Source organism: Dasypus novemcinctus, chromosome 18 (genome assembly GCF_030445035.2).
Source record: "Dasypus novemcinctus isolate mDasNov1 chromosome 18, mDasNov1.1.hap2, whole genome shotgun sequence".
NCBI lineage: Eukaryota > Metazoa > Chordata > Mammalia > Cingulata > Dasypodidae > Dasypus > Dasypus novemcinctus.
Genome location: NC_080690.1, coordinates 34318494 through 34333449, shown reverse-complemented (window position 1 = coordinate 34333449; position 14956 = coordinate 34318494). Strand labels below are relative to the sequence as shown.

General features: G+C 49.7%; 1 long non-coding RNA gene across 1 annotated transcript; it reads left to right on the top strand.

Moving 5' to 3' along the window:
• Positions 1–10187: 10187 nt before the first annotated feature.
• LOC139436813 (uncharacterized) lies at positions 10188–11940 on the top strand. The gene is made up of 3 exons (XR_011646225.1): positions 10188–10613; positions 10835–10900; positions 11742–11940. It is a non-coding gene; the product is annotated as an uncharacterized lncRNA (long non-coding RNA).
• The last annotated feature ends 3016 nt before the right edge of the window (positions 11941–14956 follow it).

Genomic DNA, 14956 nt, shown 5'->3' with positions numbered 1-14956 from the left:
AGTTTGAGTACCTGCTTCCCATGTACAGGATCCCAGGTTTAATCCCCCATACCTCTTAAAAAAAAATCATTGTGAAAAATATATATACATACTCTGAACCAAAAATTCTGCTTTAAGGAATGACGTGTCCTAAGGAAAAAGAGCTACCAGGATGTCTGTAGTGAAGATTTCCAAACAACAAAAATGTCTCAAAGTAGGCAAGCAATTAAATAAATTATAGACTGAATCTATTAAAATGAAATTATAGAAGTGAAACTGATGATGTCATGGGCAGATAGTCATAATCTGATAGGCAGTGGGGAAAGTCATTTATAAACCAACATGTACTGTAGGGTTCTGTTATATGTATTTTTTAAAATATTCAACATTGTTTAGCATAAAAAAAGAAGAGAGAAGAGAAGGGAGGAGGAGACAGAAGAGGAGGGAATGGAGGAGAGCGGGACACACATGGGGAGCTAGAACCAGGTGTGACGCTAGAACCAAGTAGGGAGCTAGACACGGTGTTTTTAATCTAAGGCACAGATGGCCTGGATTGTCAAATTTATTTATGAAAACAAGAAAAGGACAGAATACTTGAAAACTGTGTCTCATTGTCTTGGGAAACCTGGGCCATATGACCACAAAACACGTAAGCTAAAGGGAGGCTTCCCTCGCTCTCCATGCCCAGCCTCACCGTCCGCCTTCCCTTGCAAATACTCCCCCCAGCCCTCTCCCGTGCATTCTCGAGCATTCTCGCATTAGAGGCCCCAAACACCTTTGTCAGGGAAGCGGGGCTAGCCAGATGCCAATAACACACTCCACACCCCCGCTGTGACAACCACAAACGTCTCCAGACATTGCCGAATGTCCCCTGGGAGCAAGGAGTTGAGAACCACAGAAGTAAGGAGAGGTGAGGAAGCCAGCCTTCAAGTTAGATGAAACTGCCCCAGGTCCTTCCTAGAAGAAGGCTCCACAGCTTGTCCCCAAACCTGGAGCCGTAGTGGGGGATGGTGCGTGGGGAGGGGAGCAGGCGGAGATTGGTTTATTCTTAAAGGCATGAATTATCGTATGACTTCAATTACATGAAATAACTAGAACATGCAAATTCATAGAGACAGAAAGAATATTACAGGGTACCAAGGGCAGGGCAGGGGTGGGGCATGGGGACTTATGGTTTAATAGGTACAGAGTTTCTGTTTGGGGTGATGGGAAAGTTTCAGTAATGGATGGTGACGATGGCAGCACGACGTTATGAATGTAATTGATACCACTGAATTGCATATTTGAAAGCGGTTAAAATGGGAAATGTTATGTTGTATGTGTGTTACCATAATAAAAATTAAAAAAAATAAAAGGTATGGATTTCTAGACAGACTCCACACAGCATTGATCTTACAACGCATGGATTTTTTTCATCCATCGGCTTCTCTTCACCCAGACTTTGGGGTGAAGACAGACCTCGCCTTACTCATCTTTGTGTTCCTCTGTGCCTAGCACAGTGTCTGGATGAAGGGAATGCTCGGTTACTATTTGTTGCACGAAATGAAAGAATTCACCTGAACATTACTCATTAGGCGAAGCAGAATGGTGGGACCCACAGAGCAGCTTCCTTCATACGTGTTTAATTCAACCCGGCTGCTTTCCTGACCTTCAAAGGGTCCCTCCAAGTCAGACCCTCTCAATTCTCACATTGCTTCACTCACTCAGCATTCAGAGGACATCCCAGGCATGTGCAGACATGTGCTAGGTGCAGAAGAGGGCAGGGAAAGGGCTGTCCCTGCCCTTGGGGAGCTCAGGGTTTGGCGGGGAGATTAAATAACTCTCCAACAGGACAGAAAACCTCTAGACAAAACCCCACAGAAGTTCCCAGGGGGGAAGTTATGTCTGGCTTCAGGCAGGATGAAGGGCGTCCTGAAGGAGGCGGCAGGTCAGCAGGGCCTTGGAGGACATGAGGGTTTAAACACGTGGAAATGGCGGGCAAGACATTACAGAAACACGGAGGTGGGAAAGCTTGGGATCTATTTCTGGCATAGATCCAGATTGGCACAGGTAGGTAGGGGCTGGGCCATGGAGAGTTTAGAACATCAGGTTACGGGAACTGGGGTTCACCATTTGCTCATCACAGATCTTCAAAGACAGGGAAAGTGATAATAGGAGTTACTGTTTATTGAATACCTATTGGTGCTGAGCAATTTGCATCTCTTTAAGTCTCACCAGAACACAAGAAGTAAGCAGTACTATTATCCCCACTATAAGCTTTAGGAATCTGGAGGATTTGAACTCAGCACTAGTCTGATACCAATGCCAGTTGTTCTTAAGTACTTCAGTGCCCACTCACTACATTTAGGGAGAAGATTCTGGCAGCAGCATCAGAGTGGTCTGGGGGTGGCTGGGCAGTGAGAGGGGCCAGCAGCACACCCTACAGAGGTCCCAGAGCCAGGGCGGAACCAAAGCAGAACCAGGAGCCCCAAGGGCTTCTCCACTGGCCCCAGCTGAAGTGGGTCCTTTATCCCACAACTCCCTGCCTCCGAGGACAGAGCTCTGGCCTCAGCCATGTGCAAGGGACTAACTATGGGATGGTAGCCCTTGAGGCCCAGCCTACCTGATGCTCAAATCAGTTCAGCAGGAGCCCAGGATTTGTTTGCATTTAATGACCACTTGCCTAAGCCTCTCACTGTTGGGAGATGGCAGGTGGCCTCTGTCCCTATTATAAGGAGGGGGTTCAGCCCCTTGGAGAACACCTGGCCTCACAGGGCCTTACAGCCAAGGGCAAACTCCTAGAACTGAGATACTGATGCAGGGGCTGGGGTCAGCTTAGCCACCTTATGAAACCTGAAAGCATGGAGGCAGCCCTTCCCCATCTCTCTTCCGCCAACACACTGCATCCTACCCACCACCAAAGAGCAGAGCAGGAGCTCGAGTCATGGCCTTTAGAACCCATACCCAAGCTCTAAGGCCTGCCTAGGAGGACGCAGGAGAGGAGAGGAAACAGAACCAGCCGCTGGGCTGGATCTGAGCACGTGGAATCCGCCTGGGGCAAGATAGTGTTTCCCAAACTGTTCAATTTTAGTTATAATCATATATTACCGGGTCTATTATTATACTTAAGTTTATTTTAAAAGGAAATCTTGTAGAAAAGAAAATCTACTGTAGAGGAGAAATTGAATCACTTGCCATAAGCAGAAAGTAACTACGAGGATAAATACAGAGGCAATAAAGCAAGGTCATTCGTTTCTAGTTACAAACTGTGGCATGATGAGACTCCCTCCCCTGTCCTTTCCCTGACTCCTCTACCCTCTTTTTGTTACAAAGGGGAGATTGGCAAGTATAGGAGAAGCAGTGAAGACATCCTATCACCAAGCTGAGTCTCCTTGAGGTAATCGGTATAATGATAGAGAACCAAATAGGGTACTGCTTACTTCTTGTGTTCTTGTGAGACTTAAAGAGATGCAAATTGCTCAGCACCAATAGGTATTCAATAAACAGTAACTCCTATTATCACTTTCCCTGTCTTTGAAGATCTGTAACCCCTTGTTATTACGTGATTTGAGGTTATTTTATAAAATCATCTCACTTTGGGAAGCTGGCCCAGTGGAGTCTAGAGGCATGGTTCAAGTGCTGGCTTCCCTACAACCTCACTGTGTGACTTCAGACAAAACCCTTGCTGTCTCTGGGACTCCTCATCTGTTAAAACAAGGCAGGTGATGCCCATGACATGGGTTGACAGGCAGAGTCTCAGAGTCATCCCTCAAACTCTGGAGCAAGTGGGTCAAGGATAGGACAGGAACTGGAGGGACACCTTGCCAAATGGAGGATAAGACCACAGGTACATCAACAACCTGATGACAACAGGGAAGCCAATATCACAAAAGGCTGGAAGTTAGGTCCCCAGAACCTAGTTGTTGCAGCTCACATTGACTGCCCAGAGACTTTATCCGGGCAGGTAAGAGCTGGGCCCCCTGTAGTTATAGAGGGGACCTGGCTAGGGTCTACTCAGAGTGGAGAGTTGACCTTCCCTGGGGGGTCTGAGGCCTCTCAGCGTCCTTGGATGTGGATTGACTTAGGGCTTGGAGGGTCCAGCTGGGTGTTTCGAGGGGCAGCAGATCTGCCCTTTGTGTAGAGAGAAGAGACCGATGACATTCCTTGTGGTAGACCAATCAGTTCACAATTCCACACAGTGTAAGAGGGGCTTAGTAACAAATTCATGGTAAATTGAATTAAAGATATCAGGGCAGCTCCCAGGAAATTACTCTTTGATAATTAAGAATTACTAGAGAAAATAGCACGAAAGCCAGACTCAACACTTACTCACATTGTCTGGGTCTCTTCAGGAGATTTCTGACACGCACCTCCAGGTTCCACTAGGATGTTACGAGGAAACCCAGTTGCCCATGCCCAGCTAATGGAGTGAGTGAAGCATTACACATCCTGACGCTTTGTGAGGCCCTACCTGAGAGCAGGAACCCTCGAGGTAGGTGCTGTGATTAGAATCTCCAGAAAGGGAATATAGAATGCCAGGAAGGAGCTGAAGCAATTTTTAAAAATAGAGAGGTAAGAATGTAAATAAAGATTTAATTTTAAAGAAAAAGGTATTAGGGCAGGCTGAGTTTCATCATGCATAGATTCCAATCATGGGTTTGCCTCTAGGGCAAGTCATTTTACCTCTCTGAGCCTCCGTTTTCTCACCTGCAAAATGGTGTTAATGCCTACCATAAAGGTTATTGGAAAAAGTCAATAAGATGTATGGAACGGGGAGACCGCTGTGGCTCAACTGACAGAGCATCCGTCTACCATATAGGAGGTCCGGGGTTCAAACCCAGGGCCTCCTGGCCCATGTGGTGAGCTGGCCCACGTGCAGTGCTGCCGCGCGCAAGGAGTGCCCTGCCACGCAGGGGTGTCCCCGCATAGGGGAGCCCCACACATAAGGAGTGCACCCTGCAAGGAGAGCTGCTCCATGTGAAAAAAAAGTGCAGGCCGTTGGCACCGCACACACGGAGAGCTGACGCAGCAAGACAACACAACCAAAAGAGACACAGATTTCCAGTGCTGCCGAGAATGTAAATAAACACAGAACACACAGCTAATGGATACAAGAGAGCAGACAACTGGGGGTGGGGATGGGGGGGAGGGGGAGAGAAATAAAATAAAATAAATCTTAAAAAAAAAAAAGACATATGGAATGGTAGCCATTAGCAGTCCTATGGTTTACCCAGGTGAAAATGGGGCAAAATCAGGGGAGAGGGGTCCTCAGTTTCACAAAGCCGGTTATCGGAAGAGCTGGAAGTGGAAAACCAGCACATGGGGCTCCTTCTTCAGCACTAGCTGCACCTACGGATACAATTACTCATTCAACATTCATTCTGTTGGTAAATCCAGATCTCTCCAAGAAATGACTTCATTTGTAGATAGTATGTTTGCAGACTCTTTTGGCATGCTGCTGTTTACCCAAGCTTCTAAAACCCTGGCCATTTGCTCAGTTCCAGGATAGTAAACTGGGAAACTCCTTGAGGGCAATGCAACAATTCTAATCCCGCCCTGGACCAATTTCAACCAGGGTGTGGAACTTGCTGGACTCCTTGCCTCTTTCTAAGATTACCTGGGATCTTCTCTTAGTTGGTGTGGCGCTGAGTGAGCTCCACCCTTAGCCTGCCTGGTCCTGCCTGCTGGCAGTCTCGTGCACTCCCTTCTCCCAGAAAGCACCAGGATTGGTGCAGGGCCCTAGGCAGGGAACAGATATTGTGAGTCAGCTGGTCTAAGCTGCCACCTGCATCTAGGGCTGCCTCATTTCGAAGCAGAGAACTGAGGCCACAGTGGGGCTGAGTGTCAGGTAGAAGCTTCAGCTCTCTGCATGTCCTCACTTGACCTTGTCTTGGGCTCCTCTATTTATAAATGGTAAGGGCCTGCTCTGAGAGCTCTCTAAGGGCTATCCTATTTAAGCAGGGTAACAGAGATCCAGAGTACTAGGATTTGAAAGGTGTGTTGCAATTTTAGAAAGGGCTGTCATGGTAGGCTTAGTTAGAAAGTAAGAACAAAGGCTTAAAAGCAAGGAAAGAAAGCCTTGTAGATCTGGGGGAGGAGCATTGCAGTCAGAACAGAGATAAAATAAATTCAGGCCATGAGAAATGCACAAGGAGGCAGAGCGGAATAAAGGCAGGCTTGAGGGGGGCCCCTGGAGTGATACTCCTACAAGAAAGGCTGCTCTGAGGTCATGGACGCTGAGAACTATGGGACAAGAGGGCCCAGCCAGGTGAAGGATGGGTGGATGGGTAGCGTGTTTTAGACGGACGTCGTGGTTTCCCGACTCCCCAACATCCTGGTCACCCTTGGGCAGGGGTTGATATTAATATCACTGCCTCGAAGCCCCAGTCCCAAGGAAATCTGAGAGGCCTGAGCGGGGAGGGAGAGCCGGTGGCCTTGTCTGAGACACTGGGTATGTTGGAATGCACGAATCACTGGGCATGAAGGTCCTAGAGAGAAGGCCGGAGGGCTTGGGGCGGTCCAGGGCCTGGGCTGGAGAGAGGTGGGTCCATAGGGTCCTTGGGCAAAATGAAAACACAACAAAACAAAAATGGGTAGTGCTCGAGCTGGGTAGCACCGAGATTTGAAATCCCAAGAAGCTGTTGCTGACAGCCAACCTGAGCTTCAAATTTAAACACTTTTGTATAATAGATGATTATCTTCTCTGCTAACTCTTCTTTGTCCTCCTCCCCTTTGTCCTTCTCCTTTTTTTTTTTTTTTCAACTTTAATGGAACTTAGACTCATGGACCAACCCACATTGTACCCGCAAAGGCCTAGAGAAGCCACCTGGCTCAACCCCTTAGTTGAGGCCCTTTGGAGGCCCCCAAGTGCTAATTTGGGGGGAAGGAGGGAAGGAGTTTCCAACCAACATTTTAAAGTACTTGTCCAGCTCAGATTTAGAGCAGAGGCTCAGCTTTGCCCAAAGGACCGCTGGAGCAGTGTCCCGCTATCCTCCTCCCGGCAAAACCAAAGTCTAGGAACTCATCCAATCCCCTGTGCTTGGGAGGTGGCCTCAGGATGTTACTCAAAGATACAAACTCCCAGAGGGCATCTCTTCAGAGACCAGAAGACCAGAAGTGAGAGTTGGGGTGGGCGCGAGGAGGAGGGAGAGTGGTAAGGGTCCTTTGGGAGGACTTGTGAAAGAACTTCCATTCTGAGGCAATGTGTGCTCCACCCAAACGCCGGCACTAACTCCTCGGACCCCCACCTTTCAGGCACTTCACTGCAGGCATCCTGGGGTAACTTTCCCTGAACTCTCTCAGGAGATAAGCCTTGTCCCTGTGAAGCCAAGAGCAATGTGGGAATGGTGCTTATGCTGCAGCCAGGGAAAGGGAGTGCGGCCTCCACCTGCAACCCACCACGTGACTGCGGAGTTTGCCAGATGCCTGTCCCTTGCTCCTCCCAACACCCTGAGTCCTGGGGTTGAAGTGTCCTTATTTGCTAAGTGAGGCTACCGAGGCTTACTCCAAGGACGTGAACACGGAGGAGACAGTTGCACCATAACCTACACAATGACATTTTAAAAAATGCCTTTTACCAGTTTCTCTCCTAGCCCTGGGCCCTTTTCTCTCCCCCAAGTTCTTCTTCCCGTGGGTTCTCTCTCCCTCTCCAATTGCCCAGGTCTCACCCTAACACTCACCCCTGCTCAGCCACAGTGGACCTTCCTTGGCAGCAGCAAAGGCTGGGGTCACTGTTCCCTGTCACAGCCTGGGGCTGTGAAGTCAGAACTTCAGCTACAAGTTTGGGGGTGGGAGGGGTGTGACTGCCCCAGAGCTTGGCCCTGGGCCTGGACTGGAGGGAGGAGGTGACAGCTACCCAGGCACTAGCAAATACTTCTTTTCCTTTTGTTTCACATCCAAATCTTCTATCTAAGCCTTCATCAATCTTATTTTATCCAGGCTCCCTTTTTCAAGTAGAAGTATCTGGCGGCAGACTTGACCCAGTGGTGAGGGCGTCCGTCTACCACATGGGAGGTCTGCAGTTCAAACCCCGGGCCTCCTTGAACCGTGTGGAGCTGGCCCATGTGCAGTGCTGATGCGCGCAAGGAGTGCCCTGCCACGCAGGGGTGTCCCCCGCGTAGAGGAGCCCCACGCGCAAGGAGTGCGCCCCATAGTAGAGTCACCCAGCGCGAAAGAAAGTTGAGCCTGCCCAGGAATGGTGTGGCACACATGGAGAGCTGACACAACAAGATGACGCAACAAAAAGAAACACAGATTCTCGTGCCACTGACGACAACAGAAGCGGACAAAGAAGACGCAGCAAAATAGAGAGAACAGACAACCAGGGTGGGGGAGAAAGGGGAGAAAAGTAAGTAAATAAATAAATCTTTTTTTAAAAAATAGAAGTATCTTGTCACTCTCGCCTAATTCTGGCATACCCACAACCTGGATGATAGCTTAAGAGGGGGTGTGCCCCTACTGATAATTCATCTCTTTTTCCTCTCTGTGGTTGGGTATTCTGGAAACAAAAGGTTGTGAGTTTTCCCCTTCATTTTTCAGATATAAAATTGCATTTTCATTTGTTTTGTTTCGTTTTTCCAAATTACTCGTGTACCATTCTCCAGTTAAGAACTCCTGCCTTAGGTACAATTTCCCCATTCCCTGGATAAAACCACTCTTTCTAAATGGCCCCTGGGTGCAGGCAGGGGCTCTCAGGGATCTGGCCAAGCTCCCCCTCCCACATTGCCCTCTGGGCGGGAGCGAGGAGCTGAGTTCCACAGGCCCGTCAGGCGTGGGGGACAGAGTTGGCGACCCTCACCAACACGCACATCCCTGCTGGTCATCATCTCGGACATTTCTGATAAAGGCATTGACTACTGTCAAAACTCAAACCTCTTGTGGCCCTTAAAGCCATCCAGACCACCCTCTTCTTTTTACACATGGAGAAACTGAGGCCTAACAGGGGAAGGGACATCCAAAGCCCTCCAACAAAGTGGCAACAGGGCAGAGACCAGAATACAGCTCTCTGGACTGGGTCCTTCCCAGGAAGCATGGGCTTGGAGTTCGAGTCCTGACACTGCCTCTTAGAAGCTCACACGCCTCTACATGCTGCACACCAGCTGGCAGGTACCGTGCATTAGCAGAGCAGTTCTGCTTGGGCTCTACTCAGGCTAGACTTGGGCTCTACTCAGGCTAGACTTGGGCTCTACTCAGGCTAGACTTGGGCTCAAATCCTAGATCTGCCACTAACTAGCTGTAAACTCAGTGAGGTTCTGTTTTCTTGTCTTTACAATGGGGATAAGTAAGTATTCTTACCCCATTTAAACGCCCAACACAGAGCGAGGATTCAACAAATGATAGCCAGTCAAAACACCGCCAGCTTCGAGGAGACATCAAATAATGGCTCGTTGAAATAATGAAATAGGAAAAGGAGGCTGAGGTTCAGAGCAGGTAAATGACCTGCCCAAGGTCACACAGCTACTCTGGTAGGAGATTTCAACCCAGGACTTTATATCACCACTACCACAGTTGGATAGAATGGGTTCTCAGTTAGGCACTAGAACCTTGTTTTCAGAGGGTTTCTTATCTGAAATCATTGCACAAGAAACACATAAAATGGAAGATGTTTCGCTCTGGGACTAGCTGCACCCACCATCTCCATCCTCGCTACTGCCTCTTACGCCCCACCCCAATGCTCCCATCCCGCTGGTCACCCAGCCCTGTCCTTTAGGCCTCCTAGAACCATGCCCCTGCCAAAACCCGTGGCAAGGCCCTTCCAGCGCTAACGGTAGTGATTCTCCTCTTGACAGACGAGGGAAGTGAGCCTGGAACAGCAGTGGCTGATGAAAAGGCCAGCGGATCCTGGGTACCTGAGTCGCCGTCCACTCTGCCTCGGGCTCACTCAAGGACACAGGCTGGTGCCCTCCTCTCTGGGCCTCACTTCTCATTTGTAAAATGGAGGGACGGGAGTCAAGGATCTGAAGGTGCTGGGCAGGGGGTGGGAGGACTGAAGATGCCCCCTTCCCGTGGCACGCTGGGAGCACAAGAGTCAGCGCCCAGTTTAACGGCTCTTCCTGCCCCCAGATCAGCATCCCATTTGGACGGATCTGGTCCCCCGAGAATTTTGAAATGAGATGGGACGTGAGGTAGAGAAGGGCTGGGAAATACGCAAAGCCCGCTTCTCCGCTCTCACGTTCAGAGCGGGGAAGCGCGCGCTTTCACCCGGCGGCTGCAGCGGCGGGCACGGCCCCAGACATGGACACGGCCCCAGAAGTGCACACGGCGGCGCGCCACGGTAGGCGGGGAGCGGCCCCAGCCGTGCGCTCGGCAGGCGTGGGGGGCTGCGCGCCACCGGTGCGGAGCTGGCGGAGGGCGGCGCGCCCCGAACTATGCACCCGGCAGCGAGAGTGGGGGACACACACACGGGCACAGAGGGGTGGGGTACTGCTGCCGCAGCGCGCCGGGGACTTGCACACTGGCGGGGAGAGTGGGGGCCGTGCGCAGGGGCGGGCGCCGGGCGGGCTTTGCAGGCGCGCCCCCGCCTCGGGGCTATAAAAGCCTCACCACCTGCAGCCGCTAGCCGAGCGGCGCGTCCGGTTGCCGGGATAACCCAGCTCAATCTCCTCCAGCCGCTGCTCGCCTCGACATGGACCCCGAGACCTGCCCCTGCCCTACTGGTGAGCCCCCACCCCCATTCCGCGGCACGACACGCCACTTTACTTGCAAAGAATCCCACGCCCTACGTACGCCATCGCTCAAGGACACTCGGGGGAAGGGCCCCTTATTTCTCCTGACACTGTCCCAAAGGGTCCCGCGATATGGCTCCCCGCTTACTCCTTTTAGGCCTGGGCACCCCGCGTTTCCCACGTTAACCTTCCCGTGGTGTCTCCCTGTCTAGGCGGCTCCTGCACCTGCGCTGGTTCCTGCAAATGTGAGGGCTGCAAATGCACCTCCTGCAAAAAGAGTGAGTGTGGGGCCGTCCCTCTGCGCTGTCCCCTCCTTCCCCCTGCCTCCGGGTCTGACCACAGCAGCCCCCTGTTGTCTTGCTTCTGGAATCTTGCTGGAGACTAAAATACAGATGCCTGGGCCCTACTTATTGATTAAGCCTGGGGGAAGGTGTTTTTTGGAAATTCCCGGAAGAATATAAAGGATTGTGAACTGCTACTCCGATGCAACCCCACCCCTCAAACTTCAGCCCCCAAGATCCTCTGGAAAGCCTTTAGTGAGGCTGGGGATGAGCTGTGGAGGTAGGGTCCCTTGGCTCGCTCAAGCCCCTCGCAGCTTTGTGGATGCGACAATTTACCCCCCTTACCAAGTCTGGCAGCGTGCAGCGAGAAATGTGCATGGGGGTAGGAGGCAGGAGGAAGCTCCTGTTCCGCTGGGCGTAAGGGTAGGCATGGATCCCCCGTATCTCTGCACTGTGTCTGCTCCTGCAAGTCTGTCCTTCAAAGCCCAGTCGGATGCCCTTTATCCAGAGGTCTTCCTCCTTAAGGCCCAGCACTTCTCACACCCTGCCTGGGCCTAACCTGCCATCTTGGGGACTCCCCAGCACTTACCAAAGGGGCTGTGGGCTGGTTACTTCCCCCCCCTCCCCCCAGTAGCTCAGCATGCAGCTGGCACAACATAGATGCTGAGTCAGATCAGGCACGAGACTAGGAGAGGGGCAGCGACTGGTCCCGGCTGAACCAGGATGACTCCCAGCCACTGGCAACCCTCCCTCTCCCACCTTTCCTTTGAGGGGAGTAGAGGAGGGGGACGGTATTAGATTGAGCCCAACACCTCTCTGCCCCCCCTTATATCTTCAGGCTGCTGTTCCTGCTGCCCTGCTGAGTGTGAGAAATGTGCCAAGGACTGTGTGTGCAAAGGTGGGGAGGGGGCCGAGGCTGAGGCGGAGAAGTGCAGCTGCTGCCAGTGAGGACCTGCCCCTGGAGTGGAGTGTAAATGGTGCCTGGCGTCCCAGTGGGACCTCTGGCAAGTGACAATAAATCCCATGATCAGCATGAACCAAGGACTGGTCTCTTCTTCATCTGGGGGGTGGGGAGGCGGCAGAAAGGGAAGGGAAGCCTAATCCGAGGGAACCCCCAGTTGAGAAGTGAAATCCTGAGGCTGGACCCCACACACACACACCCTGGGATGGGGACAGAGCTCTGGGTTACCTCCTTCCCCTCCTTCAAATGGTACTTTATCCTCCCCTAAGTCATGCTTAATTCTGGGGAAATTGAGAAGACCAGACCCATTTAGTTTTTGTCTCTCTCCAACCTCTCAGCCTCACTTTCTTTGTCTGGAGGGAGTTAGAACGGGGACTCCCAGGCCCAAAGGCCTGTGGTTTCCAGGATTCTCTAGCTGTCCTGCAGAGCTACCTATTGTCGCTGGAGGAGGCCCAGGGCCCGTCTTGGCAAACTCAGTTTCGTTTCCAAGGTCACCTCCCTGAATAGCCTGTCTCCTGTGTCCCTGCGCAGATTGTTTGGCTCCTTTTCAAACCTTCTCATTTGGTAATTCCTCTCCATCCCCTTCTTCTTCAAGGGGAAGTAAGGTGATAGGAGCTTTTATCTGTGGTTGTTGTGGTCCAGTCCTATGAAAGAGAACACTCAAGGCTCCCTGGGCTGGTGAAGCAAGAAGTAGAATTGGGAGAAATAAAAGTGCCTGGGTAGGAAGATGCAACTCTGAACACATCCGTTTTCCTCCAAGTTAGCTGTTCAGGACAGTCCATTCAAAAGCCCACCAGCCTGTTTTATTTTAAACCTAATAGGCTGAGTTTAGAACAGGAGAGCACAAGAAAAGCCAAGCCAGTTTGTCAAAGGAACAACAAAGGGGCTTGCTCTCATCTGCCGGCACTGCTCTAGGAAACGGTGTAGGCTCAGGAATCGATCAAGAGAAAAGAGAGGAGAGTCCAAAAACAGACTTCTGTGAAGCTGGAAGTAAGAGATGATCAAATCGATGGGCAAAGGATACACCAGTCAGTGGAGCATGTTCAGATACCTGGCTACCCCTTTGTCTCTCATAAAAAATACATCTCACTTGACTTAAGTACCTAGTAGTGAAAGTCAAAGATATAAAAGAATCTGGAAGAGGAAAATAGGAGAATGCTTATTACTTTAAGGTGATGACCCTTTTGAATAAGGCACATAAAGGAAAAGATTGATAAATTTGAGATTAGTTTGTGTTAAGTCCCCTTAAGGGGTACATCATCTTATTTGATCTTACAACTCCAGAAGAAAGGTATGATTATTATACCCATTTTACAGATGGGGAAATAGGGCTTGGGTTATTTGTATGAGGTCACGTAACTAGAAAGTCGTTGTGAAGAGGGGTGGGGGCGGTTCTCGGCTAGGTTCATTCACCTAGACATGCTGAGCTAGGCTAGGAAGGAAAAGAGGCTTTATTCACCGGTGGAAAACTGGAGAGGTACAATTTCAAATCAGCCTCCCTGTCCTGAAGAGTTTTTCTCATAGCTTTTAAACTGGTTGAATCAAACTCAATCATTAGGGTGACATTCCTAAGAAGGGTCTGAAGAAAATGTTTTTTGCTTTCTCAGTTAATTATAAAATATGTATAGTAACTGGGGTAGGGTAATCTTGGGGTGATAAGGATGGGGGCAGTATGGATGTGAAGATACAGCTGTGGATAAAGATAGTTATACATTTTTGGTGGTCCTAAATCTGGTTACTGTTAAATCTGTAGCTCTGCATGCCTCCTGACATGTGAACAAGGTTTCCGTTGAGGGAAGCGGACTTGGCCCAGTGGTTAGGGCGTCCGTCTACCACATGGGAGGTCCGCGGTTCAAACCCCGGGCCTCCTTGACCCGTGTGGAGCTGGCCCATGCGCTGTGCCGATGCGTGCAAGGAGTGCCCGGCCACACAGGGGTGTACCCTGCGTAGCGGAGCCCCACGCGCAACGAGTGTGCCCTGTAAGGAGAGCTGCCCAGCTCGAAAGAAAGTGCATCCTGCCCAAGAATGACGCTGCACAAGCAGAGAGCTGACACAACAAGGTGACGCAACAAAAAGAAACACAGATTCCCGGCGCTGCTGTTAAGGATAGAAGCAGCCACAGAAGAACACACAACGAATGGATACAGAGAGCAGCCAAGTGGGGGGAAGGGGAGAGAAATAAATATTTAAAAAAAGAGTTACATTGAATTTTTCTTACATTTTAAGGGACAGTACAATGCCTCAATATTTAAGCTTTCCTGTGTTTTTCCTAGTGCTATAGTAGTGCCAGTATTGAGCCCATGCTGTTTGACACTAAAGTCTAGACCCTTCAACCCAGCTATTGTTTTCTCACTGCTGACCTGACTTGCATTACAAAAAGCCAAAAACTATCAAAAAATAAAGTTAAAAGAAAAGGTCATTGGGAGAAAATATTGTGTGTGTGTGTGTTTGACAAATGACCAATATCTACAACATATAAACTGCTCATGTAAACTGGTAACAGATAATTCCGTTTTTAAAAATCAGTTAAGGAAAATAAGCAATGAATGGGAAAATAAACTTGAGAGGCCAAAGAACAAATGAAATAATTCTCATATCCTCATTTGCTATTAGGGAAATGCATATTAAAGTAACATTTCACTCATCGGTTTGGCAAAAGTGTAAAAGATTGTTTTTTTTATTAGGTACAGGAAAAGATCGTGTACCTTCTATGGTAAGTGAAGGGCATTTGTACAGTATTTACTGAAATTTACAATGTACATGCCTTCAGCCCAGGAAGTTCACTGTACCATTCATTGTTTGTAACATCAGAAACCTGGAAACAAGCAAACTGTCCTTCAGTAGGGAAGTAGTTTTAAAATGTGCATAATGGGGGATCTATGTAAAAGAAATGAGCTAGTGTTCTGGGTACTACTATGGAAAGATCTCCACAATTTACCATTAAGTGAAAACAGCTACTGCAGAACAGTATGTAAAGTATAATGCTAATTATACAAAGAAGGGAAATAAAGCCTCCATATTTCTATGGTAGAAATTTATATGCATTTCATATAAATGAATGTAAATGCTTAGAAGAGGAGTGGGATCTCCCA